We start from the raw sequence: 27,981 nt of genomic DNA on the forward strand, positions 1-27,981 counted from the left end.
CAACAACAAACAAACTCTGTTAAACTGGAAATATCAATTCACAACAATTACAGATTTTTAAAAAAGCTGCTAATGGGGCTTGAACTCAGGGCCTGGGCTGGTACTCAATCACTTGAGCCAGAACTCTTGTTTTTTGCTGGTAAACTGGAGATAAGAGTCTCATGGGCTTTTTTTTTTTAAATAAGTTTTTTTTTTGGGGGTCCAGTTGTGGGCCTGAACTCTGGGCCTGGGTGCTGTCCCTCAGCTCTTCAGCTCAAGGCTAGTGCTCTACCACTTGAGCCACAGCGCCACTTCCGGCTTTTTTCCTTTTTGCTTATGTGGTGCTGGGGAATTGAACCCAGGGCCTCATGCATGCAAGGCAAGCACTCTACTACTGAGCCACCTTCCCAGCCCCTAAATAAGTTTTTTAATTGTGAAAGTACTGTACAGAGGGGCTACAGTTACATGAGCAAGGTAATGAGTACATTTCTTATCAAGCATTGTTGCCTCCTCTTTTGTTTTTCCCCTCCCCCCACCTAAATTGTAAAATTTGTTTTTCAACATAGTGTCTTGTACATCTCATTATTGCAATGGGTCAACCTGTATCCCTATTTAAATAATTTGTTTTTTTCCCTTCCCCTCCCCAAAATTATACCAACATCAAATACAGTGAAAACTGGGGTTATACTGTGGGGGAGGGACATATAAAGCAACAACAAAAAAAACACATGGTACCTTATAAATACATTAGAAACAATAACAAGGAAGAAGAAACCACTTGTGTCCCTATCTTGGGGTTCATTTTGCTTAACATCATCTTATCTGACCTTTTCTGCTTGTCCCAGACATATACTAGTTATTGCAAATAAGGGAAACCATGGGACCTATCTTTCTTTGGGCCTGGCTTACTTCACTTAATACAATTTTTTCCCAAGTCTTTCCATTTCCTAACAAATTGGGTGATGTCATTCTTTCTGATGGAGGCATAGAATTTCTCATGGACTTTACTATTCCAGGTGGCTTTGAATTATGTCCTCAGATCTCAGCCTCATGAGTAGCTAGGTGTGAGTTATCAGTGCCAGCCTCCATATTTTCTTTGAATTTTTAAGTAGTTGTACAAAGTGTTTTCTGCTTAACACATCAAATTGAGTTCAATGCTATCTTGATCAATGTTATCCCTTCTATTTCCTTCCCCTCCCCCCCCCCCCCAATCTTTTCCAACCTCACTCATCCTGTCAAGTCACATTTTCTTCTTTTCCTTTTTGGCTTAAACTCGGGGATCTGTGTGCTGTCCCTGCACTCTTTCTGCTCAAATCTAGTGCTCTACTACTTTAAGCCATAGCGCCACTTCCAGTGTTTGAGTGGTACTTGGAGCTAAGAGTCTCATGGGGACTTTTCTGTGTGGGTTGGCTTTGAACCATGATCTTTAGATCTCAGCCTCCCGAACATCTAGGATTCCAGGAGTGCACCACCAGCACCTGGCTCATATTTTCTTTCTTTTTTTTTTTTAACTGTGTTTTTTTTTTTGTCTTTTCTTTTTTGGTACTGGGTATTGAACCCAGGACGTTGCACTTGCTAGGCAAGCGCTTTGCCACTGAGCTACATCCCAGCCCTCATATTTTCTTTAGTAGTAGAATTTTAGGTATTTTCATATGATAACTCTTGTGAATAATCCCAGTAAACATGGAGTACAGATACCCTTTGAGATCTTGATTTACTTTTCTTCATTTGTACAACCAAGATGTAAGATTGTTGGATCATATGTTGTATCTACTTTTAACTCTTTGAGGGACCACGATCCTGTTTTCCATAATGGTTGCACAGTTTATATTCCAACCAACATTGTAACAGAGTTCACCTTCCTCTACATAATTGAAATACCTATTTTTAAAATAGTAGTTATCAAAACAAATAAGAGATGATACATGTGGTTGTTTTACATTTCCATGGTGGTTAGCAATCATGTTTTCATGTATCTATTGGCCACTTCTTTGTCCTAGGGAAAACTTCAATTCAGGTCTTTTGCCTATTTTAAATATGATTACTTCTTATTTCTGTTATTTTACTATCAAGATGTATGATTCCTTATGAATTTTGAATATTATTAGATACATGGTCTGTCAATGTTTTCTCCCATGGCATAGATTGCTTTTCTGTCTTACAAATTCTCTTCTTATCTGTGCAGAAGCTTTCTTAGTTTGGTACAGTCCCACATGTTTATGTTTGCTATTGTTAACTGTGCTTTTTATGTTCCATGCAAAATCTTAACTGTCAAGACCAGTGTCAAAGTGCTTTTCCTTGTGTGTTCGTCAAATGCATCTACAGTTTCAAATTCACATTTAAGTCTGCAATCTATTTGGAGTCATTCTTTTGTCTGTGATGCAAGGTTAGAGTCGAATTTCATTTTTTTTTGCATGTCTTCTTGCATAAAGTCTCCCAAGCATCATTTATTGAAGGCATTGTTTCTTAAACATTAAGAAAGAGATACATATGCATATATATACACACACATATACACATACACACATATATGATAAAATGCTCTTTAAAAATACTCAATAATACCTCATGCACTGTGATGTCTCCTTTTCTCCATTTTTGCAATCCCAGCTAAGATCCACCTGTAGTTCAAGTCAGGTTTTTTTTTTTTTTTTTTTGGTTTATGATATCAAGTGCAGTTAGGAGAGCAGACTATGACAATATTAGCCACAGCATCAGTTAACATTAAATGTACCCTGGCCTAGTGTGCTTAATTTGATTAATTTTAAGCTTCACTATGATTCTGTGATTATTATCATAATAGCAGATCAGGAAGTTGAGATGAAAAGAAATGAAGTTCCCCCCTGGTAAGTGGCAGATCTGACTTTCCCTGCTATCCTGCTCTGACCCCAGCTCCGGCGGGAAGGGACCAGTACAAGATAATGGGGCTGGCAGAGAAGGCTGCATTTGTGCTTCTCTAGGCTTTTGCCTGGTGTGAATAGAGTTCTGATAACCTCTGCCTTTGTTCCTGCTCCCCCAGCTTCTCTCACTGGAGGAAGCAATGAACTGGACTCAATATAGACTGTATTAACCCAGCTTTTTCAAAGTGGTGGTCACAGAAATTCAGAAGGGGCTACAAAAATTGAACTGTGTATCTCTGAAATTCTCTTATCAAATTACCTTGTAAAATAACTATGCTAAGATCTCCCATGGCACAGAAATGTTCTGAGCAGAAGTGGGAGCCACAGCTAGTTCTGGGAGAAGAAAGTTAATGAGGTGGTGTGGTGGCTGGTGGAACTGTGACTTCTCCAGTTGTTAGGATGGTAGATGATAGCAGTGATGATTGTAGTTCTGTCTGTTGGATTTCAGCAAGGTCTTCATTACAGCGTGAACACGAAGAAGTCCTGTTCCTAACAAAGCCATTGGGTGTGGATGCTGCCTCCTGGTTACTGTCTGTTGATGACATGTCTGTTTCTGGTCTAGGTTAATGGAAGCAATTTTCTAGCTGGGAAGGTTGGTAAGCCAGGCAATTCCAGACTGAGAATTCTGCACCCAAGAAGTAGACTTTTTTCCTGAGGGGTGTGTATAGTGGCTGGTCCTGGGACTTGAACTCAGTCCTGGGCTCTGTCCATGAATATCTTTTGTTCAAAGCCTGTGCTCTGCCACTGGAGCCACAGCTTCATTTCCAACATTTTTTAGTAGTTTATTAAAGACAAGAGTCTCATAGATTACTGCCTGGGCTGGCTTCCAGTCACAGTCCTCAGATCTCAGTCTCCTGAGTAGCTAGGATTACAGGTGTGAGCCACAAGTGCCTGGCTAGAAGTAGCCTTTTAATGGATGTGAAAGGGAGACTATCTGGGGGAGGGGTGAGAGGAAGGAAGAGGGGAAAAGGATATGTAGAGGTGGAACAATGTTGCCTAGATGCATGCATACATATACACATGGATGTGCGCACATATGTATACACACATGCACACATATATACATATGTACATATGTCTTCACTGTACATTGAGAACACATAGCTTACTGAACACCATGGTGTGACAGGACAACACATGATAGAGTGAATTATTCCACCTCATGACAGTGTGGCTGACAGGGTGCTGTGTGCACAGTCACTGCTCAAGAGTACTACCCTACAGGTTGCTACCCTGAGAAAAGATCTAATTTACCAACTTGGAAAGTCTGGTTTCTGTCGACCATATATAGCTTTGGCAAAAGCTTTTAAAAAGTCCTAAGCTGGGGACTCTGTAATTTCTTTTAGAAGAACAGCAGGTACTGTGCTATAAGTGGTAGTGCTTTGCCATAAATAAAATTAAGCATGAAATAAATACGATGAGAATAAATGCTGTTATTGGATTCTGATTAGAAACTGTCTCAGAGAGGCTCTGAATGCAAGGAATACTTGATTGTTGTTGAAGGGATTACTGGAAGGAAAAAGAGGTCATTGAGGACAGACTGAAATCACTGTGAGTCTCTTGCACAGCCTGGTCAGAAGGATTGAAAGGAAATAGCATGCAAAATAAGCTTTCTTTCACAGAGTCTCTGTGTTACTGAGAGATACACCCAACCAACTTCTGAAATCCTCTCCCCTGTCACCCAGAGCATTTTAGGAGCACAGGGAGAAACATATATAGCCATCAGACCTTGAAGACATGCTTGAATTTCCTTGCTGTTATTTTGAGACAGCATTTTCTGGTCTTGCTAGGCAGTCCAGCTGACCTTGAACTCTAGATCCTCTTGCATCAGCCTCCTGCAAGCTGGGCTTACATGCATGAGCTGCTTCACTCAGGTCTGAATTCTCTTTCTCTCACTTTCTATAACCAGTATGTTAGGATATAATGTGGACTTTGCCTTCAAAATATATCCACTATTCAACTACTGCAGTAGCCTCCTGGTGGATCTCTCTTCATCCAACCACATATTAGGTCTTTGCTAAATTCCACTTTCTCAGTGAGGTCTGCCTTGTCCACTCCGGTTAAAACAGGAAAGCCATCTTCTCCTCCAGCTGTGATGCTTCTTACCCATTCAAGTTTCTTCTCTCTAGTATTCAGCTGTGCTTGGATATTGTATATTAACTTTGTTATCAAATTGATCTGTTATTTCTGGGGAGAATTGCCCATGGTAGGGGACTTTGAGAGATATAGAGGACATCTTACAGGAACTTTGGGGAACATGCCTATTTGTTCTGTGACCAAACTGGAGGTTGTCATGTGCAAGTGGGCAGTGACTAGCAGACCTGGCCTTGTGTTTCTCATTGTCTTCCGGACTATGGCCCCGGAACTTTGGAGGCTCCAGATCTCTTGTAACCCTGTGAGTTGGTCACAATTATAAGACATGCTTCCATGATTTGAGCACCATTGGGTAGCATGGACACCTATTTTGACTTCTCTGAAACTTTCTTTCAGTAAGTGCTTGTAAACATTGTAAAGTTCACGTTGCCTTCTGTTGTTATGGTAGCAGACACATGTATAGGATGCTATATTAAGCTAATCTTGAGCTCTAATTCTGGCACTACCACTTCTAAATTGTACTATGGTGGACTTCATCTCTTTTGCCTAAGTTTCTCTATCTATAAAATATGCACAATAATTGCTCTTATTGACAGTAGATGCACTGACTTACTTTGGGGTGTAGGGGTTTGGGGGGAGGGATCTGGATGGGAAATTTGCAAGGTAACCCCATCAAAGATTCCTTTCCTGTCTAGAAGGGTCTGTGTCTCGGAAAAAGTAAGCACACAACTGCCATTGATGGATTAAATGAGTTGGTTTGGAATTGGCTAATTGGAGGATTCTTTCAGTAAATGTTAGCTAAGTGAATAAATGAATGAGTGGAAAAATAATAGTGTATCTTTATCCCAGGAACCTGTGAGTTTGAATTAAATACCTTGGTAGGAGAGCAATTTGAATTTATACACACCTTTTTCTCCTACTAAATCCAAGTGCCAACAGTCCCTTCCTGGTTTCTGTGTGTTTGGTTAGCTATGGTAGATTTTTAATGTCCTGCTGTTTTTGCAATACATGCCAATTTGGTTCTGGGCTACCTGTCTTTGTTCTTAGATGAAGTCAGAGTAGAGGTATAGTAATGCCATGCAAATCCTTCATTTCAGTAGCAGCTTAAAAATAATAAAAACAACTGGGGTTTTTGAAAATGCATACTGAGTTTTCCACTGCTGAAAGAGAATGAATTTTGTATTATCTATTCATTTGCATTGTTGATATATCACTTTCCTTCCCATAATTATCATAGGAGAGTAGAGAGAATGTGGGAGTTAGGACTGGAAACATCTAGGCTTAAGCCCAAGCTTCTCCACTTTATAACTATGTGTCTTTAACGAAATGGTTTAAATTCACTGAACCTATTTTCTTACCTGTAAACATGGGTAAAGTGAACTAATGATTATAATCATAGTGGTAATAATGTCAGCACCACCAGAGAAGCATAGTGCACTGTGTAGTGGCACATGCCCCAAATCCCAGCTACTCAGAAGGTGTAAGTGGGAGGATCACAGTTCCAGATCACTCTAGGCAAGAAGTTAGCAAGACCTCATTTCAACCAACAAGCTAGATGTGTTGTCATATATCTGGGATCCTAGCTATGCAAGAGGTGTAAGTAGATAGGATTGTGGTAGTTCAAGACCAACCTGGCCAAAAAGGTGAGACACAATCCAGAAAATACCTACAGCAAAAAAAAATGTCCTGGGGATGTAGCTCAAGTGGTTGAGTGCCTATTGAGCAAATACGTAGTCCTGAGTTCAAACTCTAGTACTACTAAGAATAAAGCTCCCCATATCAGATATGGCTGAATTATCATGGCTCTACCACTTACTAGCTTTATAATTAGAATTTTATTGTCTTCAAATTTCAGTTTTCTTATCTGTAAAATAAACATCTTTTACAATACCAATTTCCATATGATGTCATGTCACATCATTGAATTATTGTGGGTAAAAGGTTTAGCCTTCTACTTGTATATGCCATGGAGCCAAGTATATAGTTCATCTGTTATTGATTAATACTTGGAGCCACAGCAATATCAGCATATCCTTTGCTTGGCTTCCAGCAGACAAAGAGTTAAAATTGCAGTTGGTCTGTCTCTATGGCCCAGGGCTGGAAAAGGCTGGTTGTAAATAGAATCATACATCTCAGTCAAGAGTGTACCTGGAAGAAAAATCCAAAAGGGAGTTTGGATTCTCAGACACTTTCTAATGTGAAAGGTTAAAGTTTCAGAATTCTTGATACTTTTTTTGGTTGTCATACCTGGGTTTATTGTTATAGACAGATATAAAAAAAGAGCATTCTTGATAGTTTTTGTTACATTTTTATTAAGAATTTTATATTTTTATTCCTATTAGGAATGAGGTAGTTCTTCAATATATAATTTTCTAAATGATTTTTCCTAGCCTATAGGAGGACTGTTAATTTTGGCATATGTATCATATATTTTATTCCACATTGAATTCCATTATTAGTTCAAATAGTTTTTCAGTTGATTTCCAATAATTTGTAGCCTAGTACAATAATTTGTATATCTCTTTATGTATGTCTCCCTCCCTCTCTCTGTCTATTGGATTTCTTGATGTTGCATAGGAGGTATTTCTGGGCTTAAACTCATGATCTTCTTGTTTAAGCTTCTGGGGTAGTTGAGATTATATGCATTTACCACTACTCCACTTCTCCAGTATTAATTCAATATTTATTTTTCTTGTCATACTGCATTGGTTAGATACTCAAGAACAAACCTCAATGATTGGCAATGACAGTGGATTGTCTGTCTTTCTTTTGAAGTGTTGTTAGTGTTTCACCATTATTGTGGCTTGTGCACATTTAAAAAACCATATTGAGAAAGTTTCCTTTGGTTTGTAACAAAATGAATGAGAGATCATAGCTCAATTCCTTTATCCTTGTTAGTAGAAAATGTCTGTTCTCATATATTCAGACTAGGGCCAACTTCCTATTTTTCTTGGTCCTGCTAAATCAAGACTTTCCAGGGATTTGGGGAGTTTAACCCTAAGCATTTACAATGCCTCACTGTGTAGAATGTTCTGGGTTAGGCCAAGTATAGGAATTGTAACTGGGTGGATTAAATGAAACACTAAAAAATGAATACTAGAATTTTGAAATCTCAAGCCACACCATAATGTTACATTTTAATTGTGTGATCAATCAGAGAATCAAAAACCTCTTCTCTTTTTAAAACTCCCTAGGAAATTAGTTCAAAGCAGTACCAGTGCTATATATTTTTAAATGCTGTTGAAATGGAACAGAACAGGAACTTCAAATGGCTCTAAATTCAATCTACTAGAGACAAATGCATCATTCAGACAAAGTCTCTTGTAATAGGACAGCACAGTGCTTGGGGTTGGTGTAGCCAAACCCTACAACTGGCAGAACTCCAGCTGCTGTTTCTGGAATTTCAGTGTCCTGGCCAGCCCTCAACCCAGCATCGCTCAAGACTTAAGCAGAGTATATAATTGGTTGATGTGTTACTACGATTTCAGCTCAAACCAGGATATGCTATTAGAGGAAGAGATGTAAAACTGCACAAGCACCCCTTCCCCTCTGTCTATAATCCCTCGGTTATCATGTGAAATCTCATGGCTTCTGCATCCTTTCCTTTCTTTTGTGGATGCATGCCTATGGAAAATCTTGAGGTAGGAAAAATTTGTCTTCAGACCTACAGTGTTTTGAAAGAAAAGGACTTACTCGGTTACTCCCAGCCTCTCCCCCACCACAATATGTACTGACTGTAAAAGTGGTCTTAGAAGTTAGTGTATTTTTCAGGGAAGACTCTTTACTATTGCTGTACCTCAATGAAGATCAATTTTCATATTGTTCTCTGTTCATATTTTACAGTACAACATATTCTGTTCATATTCACAGTACAACATAAGTGAAACCTAACACATTTTTGTACTCTACTGGCTATGTAGGTGGTGATTGAGCTTAATCATGGTGATTAGGGACTGAGGGGAGAAGCTATTTGAATATATATTGTAAGATGTGTGCATGTCCATGCAAGGATGAATATGGTTTGTAGAGTTTAGCTGCCCTGTGGGGTGTTGGTGATAGTTATACTGCTATCAGTGTACTGTGTGGGTGGTTACATGGCATGGCTGATTGCATGGAGCTAGTGGTAACATGGTGCTGGATGTATGTGGTGTTGGTGATTGCATAGTATTGGTAGCTGCATGGCATGGGTAGATGCATGGAGCTTGTGGTTACAGTGCATGTATGTGTTGATTGTTGCATGATGCTGGCAGTATATGGTGTCAGTAGTGCATGGTGTCGGTAATTGAATGTGTTGGTGATTGAATGTGTTGGTAGTTGTATGTATTGGTGGTGACCTGGTGCTGGTTGCATGGCAGTTGGCCATGGATCAAGGGCCTGAGCTCCAAGTAGAGCATTCTCTCCTTGGCATCTGAAAGACAGAACAGGCCCAACCGCAACCCTAGCAGCGTGAAGTCCCTCTACTTTCAACAGACAGCAGTATCAGCCATAATTAAAGCTAATTATTCCATGGTGCTCTGCATGTGTGTTGGCCTCCAAAGTACCCTGGAACGAGCAGGGAGGCAGCCGGGCTGTTTTTCTTCATAAAAACTTATGAGGAGCGCTGAGCAGATTAACAGCTTTAATGACAAAAATTACCGCTTACCACACTGACTTCAAATCAAAGAACAATATCCGCAGACAGATATTTTCATGGTTTTCATAACAATTCATTATAGGTGGCACCAAGGGATTACATTTTTATTTCCCTTGTGTCGTCTTTCTCAGACTCAGGTTCATTTCTCTTAATGAGGCGGCGGAAGATAAAGGGCAGAGACAGTGTCTCCATGGTGGCTGTAAGTGAGAGGCATTTAGGGTCACAGAGCCGTCAGAGCAGGAGGGGAGGAGGGCTGAGGAGAGAGAGTGATGGGGGCAAGAGGCTTCCTGCCATAATGAACCAAAATTAAGACATAAATTCTCCCACCTTTGTTCCGACAGCTCCAACTCGGGGATTCAGCTTTTTAATGAGGAATGGATCAGAAGCAAAAATTATTAGCTAATTAATTGTACAGAGAACAAAAAAAAACTTGTAGGAAGAATTGGAACTGGGAAGCTGTCCCATCACAGCCTTTAAATGGAGGACAGAAAGGATAGTCCCCAAGCCTACATGATGGTGTTAGTGATGGGGGAGGGAAGGAGAGGTGGAGGTAAAGGTGTAGTAGTCACAATAGGAAACAAGGGAGAGTGGGAAAGTGGGAGTTGGGGAGGAAAGGAAAGGTGAGGATAGTGGAGAAGAGGGGAGGTCTATGCTAGCTGGTTTGGTTTGCAGGTCCTGGCTGGTAATGTGGAATATGGTGGAAAGCCAAATGGATAGGAGCATCCGTGCAGTCCGGCTGCTGTCTTCTTTTAGATTCTCACGAGTGGCCTGTTCTTCAAGTCAAACACACCAGAACTGGTGGAAGAGTCTAGCCTAGTGTTTTCTCAGAGCATGCCTCTGGTCCCAGAACCATTGAGCCAGTGGTAGTCAAGCTGGGGGTTGTTCATAAAAATCACCTGGGGAGCCTGAAAAAGTCCAGCTTTCCAGACTCATCCCCAGGGTAAGAGTTTGATTTGCCAGATCTGAAATGAGCCCAAACACATGCATCTAAAAGAGATGTGTCAAGTGAAAGGTTAAGTGCCCCTGGCCTAGAATCAAGAACTCTATTCCATTTCATATCTCCTTCAGACTTTGGATTCTGAACCCTGTCCTGTGTGTCTGCGTCTGTCTTTCCTTATCTGTACACCAAAGATGATAATCACAGTTGAGAATTTGCTTTGAGATGAATGCTTCACTTGCTTTCATTACTTGTGAAACAAAAATTAAATCTCAGAAATTCTGGTGTGTTCTTCCCAATCCATTTAGATCTCTTAACAGATTTATAAATAAAAATAATAAAAATAGAAAATATATTGCTTGTCACCAACTTTTCATTTTGTGTTTGGTTTTCCGTTTCATTAGTACCTTTCGTCTTAGATTTGGCAAGGTGTAGATTTTAAAAAAATTCTCACAGAATTCTAGAAATAGAGATAACAAAATAATTATGGGAGAAGTAGGAGGAAAGGCAGGTGGGTCCACAGTGCAGTTAGAATGTAGTAGACAACATCTGAGAATTTATCAGATTTATCAGACTACTCATCTGTCAATTTCAACAGGTCAGGGAGCATTAAAGTTGCATCTGTGAGTGGCTTATACAACCAAGCATGATTACTACTATAGAATATTTGGCAATTAAGGACTGACACAATAGGACTCTGACCGCATTACTGTGTGCCAGACATTGTTCTGGGTGCTGGCTGATACCCACTTTGTCAGGAAGACAGTCATGGTCTAGACTGTAGAGGAAAGCAGTCATGCAGTCACTTACCATGAAGATACAGGTAAAGGACACTTCATATCTGGTACGAGGCAAAGAGGAGCAATATGGAGGAATGCAGAGAGTGGCACAGCATTGGAAGGCGTGAAGGTAAAGATGATGGTACATCCTCCATTTTAGATTTCCACAGCTCTTTCTTAACTTCAAATGACCCATGAATTCCCCAGCATCCTAGGGATTCCTTTGCTGCTAATTGCCATTAGCGCATGGGTGTCTGTACACACCCATCTGCAAAGAATGATTCCCAGCTACCAACATGTCACTTGTACTGTACTCTCCTCTCATGTTCTGGCATGATGCCTGAGACCCACTGCTTCTGTCCTGAGATGTCTCCATACATATACTTTTTTTCTCCCCTCCCCTTCCCTCCTCTCCCTTCCTCTCCCTTCCTCTTTCCTCTTTTCTCCTTCTTTTCTTTTTTTGTGTGTGCAGGTACTGGGGCTTGAATGTGGGGGCATCAAACTGTTGTTCAGTTTTTTTTCACTTGTGGCTGGTGCTCTACCACTTGAGCCATACCTTTATTCCAGCTTTTTTGCTTATTAATTGAAGATAGAGTCTAGTGGATTTTTCTCCCCTGGCTGGCTTGCAACAGTGATCCTTCAGTCACTGCCTCCTGAGTAGCTGGGAGTACAGGTGTGAGCTTTCTCTTGTTTCCTTGACTTGTCTGTCTCCTTATAATCCTATTTCTCTGTCAGTACATCCTCTACTTGGTTTTTATAATGATATTTATAATAGAAATATGGGAGTTATTCTTTTTCTTAGATTTTTTTGGGGTAAGCAAACCACTTCTGTGTGGCCTCTAGAGGTTCCATGTATTATCACCCTAATTCAGTCTTCCTAGGGCCATCATTTTTTGCTAGATTCTGGCCATGTAAAAGGCTCTAGTATGATCTTCAGTGAGCCAGTTGGCATCTGAGCATACAGGCTACTTCCACGTTTCTGTGCTTGGCTAATACAATTCCCTTTGCTTGGAGTGCCTTGCAGACACCCTCAGTCACCTTCTCCATTCTAGTTGAGTTAGGAGTGATGTGACAGGAAAAGAGAGATCCTTATGAGATGACCCAGCCCTCAGTCTTTTGTTGTTTTGGTCCCAGCTCAGGACTTGAACTCAAAACCTGACACTTTTGTTCATTGTCTAGTGCTCTACCAACTGAGACATACCTCTAGCCCCCAGTCCTTGGTCTTAGAGATACAGTACACCTAGAAATATGTCATACATTGCTTTGATAATGTCTCTGATACGATTAAATAGTGTATTTGGGGTGTGTGGAATATTTACAGTTGCTTTTATAAAGTGTTTGAGGTCTTTTAAAAGGCTTTTCAATCATTTATTGGAGTTACAGGTACAAAAAGTTTAAAAAGCTTAAGTGCTCAACTGTGTCTTTTTTTCACTTATTAGAAAATACAATGCAAAATATTTATGGGCTGTTTATGATGTCCCAGGCATAGTTCCAAATTACTTACATGAAATGAACTCACAAATTTCTCACATTAGTCCTATGAAATTGGTTTTCTTATTACTTTTTTAAAGATAAAGAAATTGGGGCTACGGAGGAGTTCAATCCTTTGCCTAGGAAGTGGTGGACCGCTGGCTCAGAACCTCCATTCATATAAACAGAGCTGGTGATTACCAGAAAGAGCTAACCTGTGGAAGTAGTAGGTAGGCATCCTTAGCCACTCCTCTCCTAAATCCAAGCAAGCTCCCTGCCCCATTTCCCCAAGCTATAAGTCCATAGGAAGTCAGACCAAGGGCTGTTAAAAGCATGGGACTTCAGCCTCCTTCCCTAACACAGCACCTTCTTCTTGAGTAGGAGACTCAGGTCTAGAACCTAAGCCTCCTTTCTCCCCCCTTTTTTTCCCCCCTGAGTCTCACTGTCTAAATCTAACCATTCTATTTGCAAAGGAAGATCAGTGTAAAGAAATAAGTCAGCAAAACAACGGGACAAAGCCTGTCTTGCTACCTAGAACAGAGCTGAGTCAGGCCACATGGAAATAGAATAGCCCAGAGAGCATTCATATATAGCACAGTACACACTTTCATATTTGAAAAATTAATATTCATATCTATCTTTGATTCAGTAAACGAGAACAATACTAGTTTTTTTTTAAGATTTCAATAAATTTTGTGTGTGTGTGTGCGTGTGCGTGCATGTGCATGCTAGTGTGTGTCTATGCTGGTATTAGGGCTTGAATTCTTGCACTCTTGCTTGGCTTTTTTTTAATTTTATTTTTTATTATTTTTTTATTTTTAAATATTTATTTTATTTGAGAACATACTGTACAGAGGGGCTACAATTACATGGGCAGGATAATGCATACATTTCTTACCATTGCTTGGCTTTTTTGCTTAAGGCTGGCACTCCACCACTGGAGCCTCTATTTTCTGTATTTTGCCCTTAATTGGAGATAAAGAATCTCACAGACTTTTCTGTCTGGGCTGGCTTCAAACTGCCACCTTCCAGAACTCAGCCTCCTGAGTACTTAGGATTACATGTGTGAGCCATCAGTGCCCAGCTTCAATAAATTCTTACAGAAATGAATTCAAGGTTCTAGAAGTAGAGAAATACAGTAGAGGTCTTTATGCAAGATGTTCACTGAAGCTGTTAATAAGATTTTTCTGGAATATCCCAAATGCTCATAATTAGGCAGTATTTATCTAAATTATGGCTTCCTCAGCTTGTGGAATGTCTTAAAGTCATTAAATTGTTTTTTTTGCAAATAATTTTTAATGAAGTAAGAATTTTCAATGATGAAATACTAAGTGAAAAGTAGGATGCAGGATTATGCTGCAGTGGTCTCTCAGCTGTGGGACAAAGGCATTAATTGCCATTAAAACAGGATAAAGATTCTGCATGCTTCTTTTTCTAGGAGACATTGTTAAGTACTAAAGGAGCAGAATAGAACCTGTGGAATGATATTAACTTATGCAAAATACATATATTTCTGGAAGACCACATAAAAACTAGGTACCCTAGGGAATAAAGCTGGAGGTGGTTGTATAGCAGGAGGAATAACTGAATTTTTATGATACTTTTTTCATGTTTCAGTTTTTCTTTTTAAGCCATGTCCATGCATTTTTTTCAATAACAAAAGTTTCCTTTTTATAGCCTTCTCTCTCATCCTGTCAGGTGCATGGTAAAAATTCCTCTGCAGGCACACTGAGACACACACTGAGAACCAAGATAGGGAGCATCGGTTATTATTACTTTATTTTTGGTGGTTCTGTGGTTTGAATTCAAAGCTGCATGCTTTCTAGTTAGGCACTCTACCAGGAGCCATGGTCCCAGCCTTTAGTCTCTTCTTAGGTAGGACCTTGAGAGGTGTGTTGTCCAGGGCCAGCTTTGGACTGTGATCCTCCCATCTGTGCCTCCTCTGTAGCTGAGATTACAGGCACACATTGCTATGCCTGACTTATTTGTTACAACTGGGTCTTGCTAATGACTCTTTTGCCAGGCTGGCCTCAAACCTGTATCCCAATCTTTGCCACCAGAGTAGCTGGGATTATGGGAGTGTGCCACTCTGCCTGGTCCAACTGTTATTCTTAACCCTGGTGAAATCCTCTTCTTCTGCAAAGAAGCCTGTGACATTAGACATGATAGAACATGCAATGGGAGTAGAGAGTTTGGAGAGCTGGGTTCTTCTAGAGATGACTGGCCTGGGAACTAGCTGAATGATTTGGTCACTTCTCCTTTTTTGTTTGTAAAGGGAGGGCACTGAGTGATTGACCTCCATGGTGGTTTGAATATGAAGTGTATGAGGCTGGATGCCAGCCGGTGGCAGGATTGAGAGGTGATTGGCTCTAAGAGTGCTGACTGCACACTGGCTCCTTCAGTGTCTGCGTGGGACACTGCCAGGATGGACACTGAGGTCTGTGTGAATCCACAGCCCACGCATTTCAGCTACTGGGTCATGCACCATCTGCACCTAACTTGTGTTCTCTTTGGGCTCTGAACTGCTGCAGCCTAGGGTCACTCCTGAGGCAGGCTTGTGGTCTTGGGGGCTGCGACCTGGTCATCTACACCCCCGGTGGGTTTCCTGGGCCTACCTCCTATTCGTTCTGGTGTTTTCTGCAAACTGTGTTCAGAGTCCTCCTCCTGTTCCAAACGAGAGAAGGCAACCCTGAGCGAGGTCAGCTACGGCTAGCCACAAAGCGTGGGAAAGTTATCAGTAAGAGACAAACACGTTTTTCTCTCTGAAGAACTGTTTTTGTAGGGCTGCGTTTTCTGGACGTGCAGAGCACATTTTTGGTTAATCTGTTGTTGGTGGCAGCAGAGGGGACTGGACTGGGTTATCTCCCCCAAACAACCCATCAAAAGAACTCAGGGTATCAGTGATAGTTGCTAACAAAGCAAAGTCAACAGTGCATGCTTTGTCCCAGATCAAACACCCACTCTGTTTCTTTGAAAGGTAGGGGAGGTTATCCTGGTGTTCTGTGGATGTCTTTAGGCACCATAAGCCTTCCAAACCCCTTCCTGCCCCCAGGATGACCCTGAGGTCTCTGAGGCTCTTTGAGAGGGATGCTGGGAGCCAAATGAACGTCAAGTCAGGCGCATCTGTACATTGCAGACTGGGTTTCTGTGGGGGCATCCGGCTTGATGCTGAAGGGCAGAGACAAAATCCTACATGGAAGGCCCACCTCATCCACTCCCCCAGACTTGCCACATTTCCCTCTGCTTTGGGAGCAGGGAGAACCATCATGGGCATCTGGCTTGATGGTGAAGGGCAAAGACACGATCCCACGTAGAAGGCCCTCCCCATCCACTCCCCCAGACTTGCTGCATTTCCCTCTGCTTTGGGAGCAGAAAGGTGACTATGATGTCTGGAATGTTCCCTGAGCACTTTACATCAGGTTAAAGGCCTCTGTAGATACCTCAGCCATCTACGAAGCCAAGAGGCAGGAACATTTATAATTCCTGGCAGCTAAGACTCAGATTAATTCATTGATGGATGGCCACACAGCTAGAAGTTAGGGAAGGCAGGATTTGAACAAGAGTACTCTGATTGTAATCACACATGCAGAGGCACAGAGATGCTGTGTCTCGCTCTTCGTGGTCTTAAAACCAGTTAGGGGCAAGAATAAGGATTAGCTTTTAGGGCTTCTGATTTTCCTGTTTTTCTAACCATACTACAAGTCTTTTGATTTAAACTATCATAGATGCAGCACAGCAGAAACACAAGATGAACTCACATCTTTGCTTTCTTTTTATGGCTACTTGCTTTATTTCTTAAAGGAGCCCATCAGACTTACTTAATTAATACTAAAAAGTAAATGAAACTGACCCTATTGTAGCCCTCCCAGGGCAATAGCTTTTATGGACTTCATACTTCTACTAAAAAGTGTAAAAAAATACAGAAGCCCTGTATATGTGCTCAACTTGCTATCCTACATTCTCTGTCCTGCCCTAGCAATTGCGTATTACAGTCAAGATCTATGAACACAAAAGAAGGTGCATTTTGGGGGAGGAGGTACTGGCATTTTTAAACAATCATGTGGGCTCTAAGGAGATTCAGTTCTTACACTGAATGTTGGGGGTATATTTAAAGGAACAGGAGAATATACTCAGCTGGGGAAGGTGAATGTTGCTGCAAAGCTTTAGCTCAGTTTTCTGGGGCATTTGAAATAGCATGTTAAATGGAGGTGAAGCTACACTCTCTGAGTAGAGAAGCTCAGCAGAGAGCTCAGCACAGAAAGACCTCCCACCCTCAAAGATATTTGAAATCAGGAAACATGGTGGCAAAGACAGCTTCTTGAACCACCCAGGTTTCCAGATTGCTAAGGATGATGCTAGAGGGTAGAGCTCAGAAAGGCAAGATTTTCCCATTTTTCCATGCATGCAATATAATTAAATGATAATGATACTGTGCAGCACAGTTTTATGAAGTACTAATCCAGTTCTCAAATGGATAAACTGTAAACCTGGTGGCCAAGCCATTTATCCCAACGAGATGTCTGATTAGTGCAGGAGAAAGCACAGGTCTGCTCCTCTAGGAAGATTTTCCAGGGGAGCTTACATAGATCTAAGATGCTATCTCATCAGTAAATTGTGTGCATTCTTCTGTTGAGTGGGGAAGCTGAAGCTTTGGGTATAGGAGAGAGGTAAAAGTTGGCATGGGGAAGCTGTAGGATGCGATGGGCAGCACTGAGGGAAGGTGATCTTGGCAAGGGAGCTGAAGGGTAGACATCACCCCGCAGGAGCGGGAAACTTCTCTTTAGAACGCAAAATATTTTCTAAGGAAAATGGAGAAAAGAAACAACTAGTTTTGGGGCTCCAAGTATATGCCAACAGTTGGAAAGATCTTACCTCATTATCAACATAGCCCTCCACAGCAAGGATTATTCCCTAAAGACAAGGGTCTGAGAGGTTTGGTTGTCCTGGAATGCAGGGCCAAGATGGAAACCTGCTCCTCTGACCACTCTTGTTCTGCTCACGAAGAGAATTACAAGGAAAATCCTCCACTAAAATCTGGCCTGGCACTGGATGGAGGCTCTCTAGGGCCCCTTTACTAGTAGTTCCTGATTACAAAGTGTTCTTCCATTCTGGGCTATAAAGAAAGAATGTCAAACACATTGTTTTCTAATGGGATCTTTGAAGCCAGGAAAGCAGTTTCCCATTCCTCATAGAGCTCAGATCTGTCTTTCTTTCTGAGTGTTTGATTTTTTTTTTCTTGAAAACCACTCCTTTTAGTTTGCCAAGTACCTAGTGTATTTTCAGGCACATGATAAGATATCAGTACACATAAGCAATAAATACACAAGAGAATGGAACCATCATCCACATGTGCATCTCTGCACATAGAGATCAGTGTTCTGTTATATTGCTATACTCTTCTAGGTCAAGTTCACAGTCACCTTGCCTTTCCCCATATTTCTAAGAGCACTTACTGTTCATACCATACCATTTATCTTGTCAAAAACTCATATACCAGTCAGGGCTGGTGGCTCACACCTATAATTTTAGAACTTAGGAGGTGAGATTTGAGGATCATGGTTGGAAGCCAGCATGGCCAGATAAATCTGTGAAACACTTATCTCTAATTAATCAGTAAAAAGCCTAAACTGGATATATGGTTGAAGTTATAGACACTAACTGTGAGGGAAAAAGCTGAGTGAGAGCTTGAGGCTCTGAGTTCTAGTACTGACACACACACACACACACACACTCACCTACATGTACACATGTATACTCTTATAAACTCATACATAGCTTGTGTTCTTGGCTGTGTATATAAGTTTTGTGTCCCTCCTTGTAAAATACAGCAGCATACAGAGAGAAATTTCATCTGGATAAAGCCCATCACAGCATTGCATGAGAGGGTGAACGTTGATCTGAAGAATCTTAAGTGGATTTCAAGAGGCAGAGGGCACAGTGGTAAGTGCACAGGCTTCACACACACACAGATTGAGAGAATTGTATTAGAATCCTGGCTATGCCACTTGATAGACTTTTTTTTTTAATGATTTTTTTATTGTGAAAATACTGTACAGAGGAGTTACAATTACATGGGCAAGATAACGAGTACATTTCTTATCAAGCATTGTTGCCTCTTCCTTTGTTTTCCCTTCCTATCCTTTCCCATCTCCTCCCCACCCCGCTTCCCCATCTCCTCCTCCCCATGTCCCCTGTCCCCCGCCCCCCCCCCCACTGCCAAAGTTGTAAAGTTCATTTTTCAACATGACTTGTATATCTCGTTGTTGCAATAGGTCCACCTGTATCCCTATTTAAACGATTTGTTTTTTTCCTTCCCCTCCACAAATTATACCTACATCAAATACAGTGAAAGCAGGGGTTATACCGTGGGGGAGGGACATACAAAGCAACAAAGAAATAATCTTATAAATGTGTTAGACATAATCCCATGAAAGAAAAAAAACATTTGAATACATATCTTAGGGTTCATTTCCCTAACATCACCTTATCTGACCTTTTCTGCTTGACTCAGACATATACTAGATATTACAAATAAGGGAAACCATGGGACCTATGTTTCTTTGGGCCTGGCTTACTTCAAGCCTTTCCATTTCCTAACAAATGGGGCAATGTCATTCTTTCTGATGGAGGCATAGAATTCCATTGTGTATATATACCACATTTTCTTGATCCAGTCATCTACTGAGGGGCATCTGTGTTGGTTCCATATCTTAGCTATAGTAAATAATGCTGCAATAAACATAGTCGTGCTGGTAGCTTTAGTGTGGTCTTGTTTGTGAACATTTGGGTAAATGCCCAAAAGTGGGATTGCTGGTTCATTAGGGAGCTCTATGTGGAGTCTTTCCAAAGTGGTTGAACAAGTTTACACTCCCACCAACAATGCAGTAAGGTTCCCTCCTGTCCACATCCCCTCCAGCATCTGTTGTTACTAGAGTTCCTGATTTTAGCCATTCTAACTGGAGTGAGGTGGTATCTCAATGTTGGTTTGATTTGCATTTCTTTTATGGCTAGAGAGGTTGAGCATTTCTTCATATGTCTATTGGCCATCCTTCTTTCCTCTTCAGAGAAGTTTCTCTTTAAGTCTTTAGCCCACTTATTTATTGGACAGTTGTTTCTTTGAGGATTTGTTGTTGGGGGATTTAATTTTTTGAGTTCCAGGTATATTTTAGATATGAGACCCTTGTGCGTTGTATGGCTAGTAAAGATCTTCTCCCTTGGGCTTTCTGTTGATCTTGCTAGCTATGTCCTTTGCATGCAGAAGCTCTGCAATTTCATGCAATCTCATTTGTCCAAACTTTCTTTTGATTTGTTGTGTTTCTGGGTCTCTATTAAGAAAATTTCGGCCTGTGCCAAGGAGACCTAGGGTTTCCCTAGTCCATCCTGTAATGTTTTCAGAGTGTCCGCTTTGACTCCAAGGTCTTTGATCCATTTGGAGTTGATTCTGGTGCAGGATGATAGATAAGGATCTAGCTTTAGTTTTCTACAAGTAGTTAACCAATTTTGCCAGCACCATTTACTGAAGAGGCTGTCTTTCTTCCATTCTATTTTTTTTTAGCTCCCTTATCAAAGATTAGATGGCTATAGGTCCGTAGGTTCATTTCTGGGTTTTCAGTTCTATTCCATTGGTCCTGAGGTCTGTTCTTGTACCAGTACCAAGCTGTTTTGATTACTATGGCTTTGTAGTAGAGTTTGAAATTTGGTATTGATATTCCTCCAGCACTATTCTTTCTGTTACGGATCATTTTTGCTATTCGGGGTCTTTTATTGTACTTGATAGACTTTATCAGAGTTTTGTCTCCCATCAGTAAATTATGGACAACAGTGGTATCTGCTCTATAGGTTGTTACAAATAAATGAGTCAGAACATGGCAAGTGGTAGGAACAGTGATTAACACATAGTCAATGCTACAAGGATGGTAGGGAACGAAGGAATGGGATATAGTCAGCAGGGACACTGAGCTCAGTTTTCTGAAAGCAAAGGGATTTAGAGTAGGAGAGATTATAGGGAATTGGCTAACTAGATCCATCAGTGATAACCCTCATAATTACATGGATCATTTGCATATGCTAATTATCCTTAGATGTTACTCACATTGTCAGTTAGTCTCTTCTCATGATTGTGATATGCTATGAGTCCTTCCTTTCCTCTGTTCCTCATTTTGGTGATGAATAGGCCAGATCCATACCTGGCATATCTCTCCTGCTCTCAAGTCTTTAAGAAACTACAAATTCTCCCTCACAGTAATTAAGAAATCCTGTCTAAGAATGCCCCCCAAGTCTTGGTCCCCTCAAAAGCAAGATGGCAGAAGGATCAATTACATATGCTTCCCATATACCAAGCATTTGTTGAGATTGAACTGTGTTTTCTATGTATTTGTACAGGCCTTTATCTAGTGATAAAAGGAATGAAGTGTGGCACTAAATCTTGACAGCTGAATGGACTTTCAAGCTGAGTTTGAATAGTTTCATTCTTAATAAAAATATTAAATAAGATCTAATTTAGAATTTTAAAGAAAAATTTAAGCTTTAAACTTTGATTTTAAAATATTGGCATCATTAATTATTAATTAACTTCCTGTCTTTGAATTTTAATAGCTAATTTGAATATTGAGACTTATAATAGCATTTTTTGGCAAGAATAATCTTTTCTGTTTTGATTGTAAATTATAGTAATAACAAATTTTTGGTGAAAATTTATCCAAATAGTTTGTCCTTTGAATAAAACCACTTTTAAGACCTTTGAATCATTAATATCAATATAGTGTAAGTGATGTGAAAATCTTGGTTATAGCAACAATTATTAAACTAGGTTGAAAGCAAAAATATGAAATGAATGCATAATAATTTAAGAATATCTGCATATTTACTTCATCATTCAGCTGAAATTTGACAGCCCATCAATAGGATACCTAAACATGCATAATTTTGATTATTAGATTAAATGCTCCTTGAGTTCTTTTTGTGCCAGTACTGGTGCTTGAACTCAAGGCTTTGCTTTCTGGCTTAGCTTTTTCTACTCCAGGATGGTCATTCTGTTATTTGAGCCACACTTCCACTTCCCGTTTATCCTGGTAAGTTGGAGGTAAGAGTCTGCTCTGTCTGCCTGGTCTGGCTTTGAACCTTGATCCTTAGATCTCAGCCTCCTGAAATGAATATAGGCATGAGCCACCAGCATCTGGCCAGTCTTTGACATTTTGTTCAGTTTTAGCAAGGTCCAGACATTCTCACTAGAATTGGAAGGAGTAACCAACATAAAGGAAATGGAAATTCATTCCTAATTTACATCTCTACAGAATCCACTGCAAAAATGAAAGGCTCAGGACTTGATCCCAACCAAAAAGCTAAGAAAGTCTGTTTCAGTTGTTTTGGAGCACAGAAGAAAGACATAGAAAGGTGTCCTAGACAGGGGAGGGAGGGTGTGGCTGGGAGGGAATGCCCAAGATCCCCTTTCTTTAACCAGCAGGAAGATGCCAATTCTCTGCCTGTGCTTTCCAATATGCAGAGATCTTCCTGCAAGAGCCAGTGAGTTATTTCCTAAATAAATACTTCACAAATACCATTCCTAAGTCTCAACCTGGGTTGTTGGTTTTGGAAAATCACTCTTGCTTTTATAATCCCACCTCTCTCCCAACCCCAAGCACTATAGTTTCTTACTGAGATCCCTTGGCTGTTTTTGTTTTGTTTGTTGCTTTAATAATACAGAGATTTGAGAAACTCGTATTTGGCATAGGCTCTTCTGTAAAGCCTTTTAATTTGCTTTGAGATCTCTGGGCCATGAGGGATGATTATACAAAGGAAGGTTCTTGGTTTCAGATCTATCATTTGCCCTAACTAGAGTTTCTGGGAGATGGCCTCTTGCAACATCTAGCAATGTATTTACTCCAAAGCCTTGTTGTCTGTAAGCTACGTTGAGATAGTATTGTCTTGTCTAAGTAGAGTTCGATTGAAAATTAAATTGTAAATCTAAAGATCAGAGCTCCAAGATTGCTTTCCAAGCCTGATGGATGCGATTGCATTGTGGGAACATAAGATGGGGCTAAAATCTCTGCAAAGCCCCGGGTTGAGGTGTCTAAACTCACTGGTTAAGATCACAGTAGGGACCACAGACGTCACACTTGGAGTCTGGAATGAGCATTATAAAACTGGCAGGCTGAAAAGGCATTAGTAAACATTATTAAGAGTTCCTTGCAGGCAATTAGACTCCAACTATATCTTTTGGAGAGGGTGGTTCCCCCCCCCCATCTTTCCTTTTTTTTCCCTTTGTGTCTTTATTTCTATCTTGCTAATGAGAGAGTAATGAGCCACATACTTGTTACCTAGAAGGAATATGTCGGCAAAGCTCGAGCGAACTTAAAAACAGTATTTACAAACTGATTATTGTTCGCATTCATTATAAATTTTAAATTAGAAGGGATTGTAATAAACGGAACCAGGGAATGAGCTACTCCCCACCAAAGGTTTCAGGGTGCTGAGATTTCTGCCTCTGATAACTGGCTCTGTGAGGAGACAGACTTTGGTACGGGGACAATGTGTTTCAAAGCTCTGTTTGTCCCCCCTGTTGTCCCACCCTTGGTTTTATTAAATATCATTGTCCCAACCCACGTTCAAGGCAATGGCATCTGGAATGTGGGCACAAAAGACTGATTTTTAATTAGAGGCTATCTAACTTTTTGAGATTATTCACCAGCTCCTCTTCCTCCATCCTTCTTAGACAATGTCACCCCTTTCTTTGCTTTCCCCCAGTTTCCCCCTTTAGTTCCTTCCCACAAGTTGTATAGTTTACCTTTTACATTCCATGTATATTTTAAAAAGCCCTTCAGGTGTGTCTGATATACTTTAAGGTCTGACATCCCCTGACTTTTCCAGGTACCTGGCTAAATAATCATATTATTTCATTTGATAGTTACGACAATTAAGAAAACTGAGACTCAGAATTTTTTTTTAAAAGTGTATGAAGCAGGGACCTCATCTAGGAGGTCAGATGTCAGGACACCTGCTCGCGAATTAACATCACTCCTATTAAGTGCAGATGTTATATGCCATGTCTCTAGCTTGTGTGGATTTATTAAGCTGCTTTTTCCTTCTAAGAAAATGAACTGGCGTGTAGGAGCCCTGGAAGGAGTTCAGAATCTAGATGGGAGACAGTGGACATCTAAGTGTTGTGTTACTGAATCCCAGGGAGCAGATATACTCTATTAACTAGAAAAGGAAAGGCGCTACAGTGTGACTTGTCCTTTATGCAGAAGATAACCTTGTGGTGAGCTTCTGTCTTGGAGGTATACTACGGTATCCTCTATATCTTAAGGGGGACTAAGCATGACATTGGTACCTAGGGAGCAACTCTGTTGTAGTAAAAGTAAACAAAAGTGAAGTATGACATTGGTACCTAGGGAGCAACTCTGTTGTAGGAAAAGTAAACAAAAGTAAACAAAAAAGGGAGCACAGGCTAATTTATGTGTAGTCCCCCGCTGAAAGAATGTGCCCGGGCTGACTGCACATTCTCCTAGGAATCACAGGAGATGTCTGGCAAATTTGGTAGAGTTACAAAGCCTTCATTCATTATGGAGAATAAATTCAAATGAACTAATGATCTCTTGGGGTATGGAATATTGCGTGTAAAAGCTAAGAGCATACGCTTTGGAAACACATATAAAGTGTAATTGAAATTTTGCCTTGGCCTGTGAGAATGTGTGATCTTGAGCACATTCTTAACAGGTTCTTTCATCTACCAAATGGTGATAGATGTTCTATAGATCTCACAGAGACAGAGGGACCAAATGAGGAAATGCAGTGTCAGGAAAATAGTAAATGCTCTAATGCATGTCCGTGTTGCATAGACTTGATGGCAAGGTGAGCTCTGAGGGGTAGAATACTTTGAGCCTTTAAGAGTGCATTTTTAAGCAGTGGGAGTCATTGGGAGAGTCACAGGGGCAGATGAACAGGCCATAGGATGGAGAGACTGAGGATGTGTCATAAAGATTTCTCCCGTCATGGCAGCACATCACTCTGGGTTTAGCACAGAAGTGGCTTTGGGTTATTTCTAAATTGAAAGTGACTCAGACTGGGAGCTTGAAGGCATGTCACAAATATGTGTGAGGACAACCTTGATGGTGGCTGTTAGTGTAGCTATTGAGTCTTAATTTCAGGTGAAATTCAGGAAAAAGGCTAGGTCAGAATGAGAAACCATACTAAAATGACTATAGGCTATACACACATACATACACACACACAAATAAGACTTCATATCCATTTGGTTAGTCCTGATTTATGACACACTTTGATGGTCATTACTATTGAAGAACAGGTAGCTGGGAAAATGGAAACCTAGTAGGCTGAAGAAGCCACAGCTTGTAGGAATTACACCTTTGAGGACTGAGGGGAATGAAAGGAATGTTGGGCACCAACTGTGACATAGTGACATCAGTAAGATAAATTTAAATCAAATGTATTTTTGCTGAGCCTCAGTATCCTCATCTACTAAGCTAAATGGAAATAGTGTATCTGTTTGTGTAGGCTGTCACTAGGATTTGGTGACACAATGTGCAGATGGTCCCCGAGTCTGAGAAAATGAAGAGAAAGCAGGAGGACAAGCGAGCCTTGATTTGGTATTTAGCGTCTGATTTCGGAATTAGCAAAACTAGACATAGGAATTCTTGTCCGATGTTTCCCCTGAATACTAGAGACATCCCTCGGGGTAACAGTTTGTGTCAGTGAGTTCCTAACACAGGCCATCATGTTCATGGTGTGAGATCCCAGGCCTCTGAAAAAGATTAGTCCTGTTCTCTGGTGCTGATCTTTGTGTATTTTGAAAGAACTTGGCATTGCTTACTAGAACTATGGCGGAGTAGGCAAAGCTTTGGCTAGATCTAGGAGTTGTCCTCGGGAAGTTCCCTTGGGAACTGAACTGTTTTATAATTCTAGACCTTGCCAGTTTATTGGTAAGTCATCTCTGTCACTTAGTTAGAAACAGTACTCGTTAGCTGTGTTCTCAACAACTTTGGGCTGTAATCAGTTTCAGGGTAGCTAGGGTCACCTCTTCATGGTTTCTTCCTCTTCAACACTCTTTCCTATAGTCAAGTCACATCACTATTATCACTAATCCTCCCTCTCTCCCACTCTCCTTCTTTCCTTTTCTTCCTCCCTCTCCCTCTAGCTCCCTTTGTTCCAGTACCCCATTCAACATTCATGTTAATTTGTGCATTGTTTTGAATATCACTCAGAGCTTCCATTACTACCTTTACTGATTTCCAGCCTCCTTGATCATTCGGTATCTTCCAACCCCTTTGGATTTAGTGGATTTCTAGATTTCCTCAACTTGGTCTTACCCTATCTCATGCATGGTTTGATATGGATGGACACTTTAATTTTCAGGAGTGAAGCTTGAATTAATTATGTGCTCTTTCTCATTCTCTCTCTCTCTCTCTCTCTCTCTCTCTCTCTCTCTCTCTCTCTCTCTCTCTCTCTCTCATTCCTCCCTCTCCCCATCTCGCTCTTTCCTTTTCTCCCCTTCTCCCCTCCTCTCTGCTGATCCTGGGGCTTTAACTGTGGGCCTGGGTGCTGTCCCTGAGCTTCTTTTGCTGAAGGTTAGTGCTCTACCACTTGGGCCACAGCACTACTTATGGCGTTTGAGTCATTTATTGAAGGCTCACAGACTTTATTGTCTGGGCTGGTTTTGAACTGCAGTGCTCAGATCTCATCCTCCTGAGTAGCTAGGATTGCAGGTGTGAGTCAGCTGTTAGTTGGTGTGCACCATGGCCTTACTACTTACTTTTGAGAACATTTGCCTTTCTGTAGACTCAAGATGTTACAGTACAGTACAGTCATCCAGTTCCCTTCTAGTCGCCATCTCTTGTTGGGATTTGGCCCCAAACCCTAGTGTGGCCTGCCCACCTGTTCCCTGGTTTTCCTGCCCTATTTGAGGATCCCATAAAGATGGCAAACAATTAGGCTGTTCAGTTGTGGCACATGCTAGTGTAAAATTATGGAATTTGGGGTTTTAATGAGTTCAGGTGCCATACAAAAGAACTCCACACAATTCCCCCCCCACCCCACTCCTTGTCCATAAAATTATATGACTTTAGAATTGGGGCTTTATGCAACCTGGTCTAAGCCATTTTATTTAAAGAAAAAAATCAAGAGAAAAAGAAGCCATCACAATTATATGCAGATTTGTTCATAAATCAGGCACTGCGAGCAGCTGTGTGGCACATGTTGGTACCCTGAGTTTGCTGCTAGAACTTAAAAGATGAACATGAACCTGCCTCCACACAGGAAAATCTGCTCACAGCAAGGAGCTGACCCTGCTCTTTAAACAAAGCTCATGGTGTGGCAGCCTGCTGTGCTCTGCTCCATGTTTCCAGTTGATGGAGAGGGTCACATAAAGAAGAGACCAAAGAAGGAGAAGCCATTTACCCAGGGTGCAAAGAAATCTGCAACAGACCCTAAACCTTGGGCAGAACTTGACTCTTCCAACATTCTAGGGCCCAATTAGCCAGGTCACTGGAGCAGGCATCTTTTTCATATGTATTTCCAGAGCTGAGTGTTCTTTTTACGGTGCAGCTAAATAATGGAGGAAAAATGTGCAATTTATGATGAAAAAGTAGTCCCAGGACTTATGTCCTTTTAAGTATATGTGTGTGTGTGTGTCCCCAAAGGTCCTGCCAAGCTCTGTGCTTGCCCCAGGTACATAGAGAAGGGAAGGACAAACAGAGAGGATCCCTCTGCTTCAGGATCTCCTGCAGTGCTGATTGTTTTTTTTCCTCTGGCCTGGTGCCAGTGGTAAACTTACTGCTAGATCCACATGTTTCCCTGTCCAAGTATTCCATGGGGATGGAGTGTGGAACAAAGTATAACTTAGTTGGCTTTTTGTAGGATTTGAGTCCTGGGTTGACCTGCCCCTAACTGCCTCAAATAATAAAAGGAGAGACCTTGCAAAGTAATGCAAAGGAAGGGTGAGTTATGTGGCACTCTGGTGGAGGATAATCCTTTGGTTGGATAGTAAATTTCTGGATAATAGAAACTGCCCCCAAATAAAGATAACTAACCTCCTTTGCCTTTTGCTAAATAAAAGAAGACGGTTTTGGAAAGAGTTTGGTATGTCTTCTCTTCTTTTTTTTTTCCTCTCTAGCATTTATTCTGTCTGCTTCAGTGTTTCTTTGAGAAGAGTTAATTATAAGGAGGACTCTAGCA

The sequence above is a fragment of the Dipodomys merriami genome, unplaced genomic scaffold, assembly GCF_024711535.1.
Source record: "Dipodomys merriami isolate MVZ:Mamm:240054 unplaced genomic scaffold, mDipMer1.0.p SCAF_44, whole genome shotgun sequence".
NCBI classification, from domain to species: domain Eukaryota; kingdom Metazoa; phylum Chordata; class Mammalia; order Rodentia; family Heteromyidae; genus Dipodomys; species Dipodomys merriami.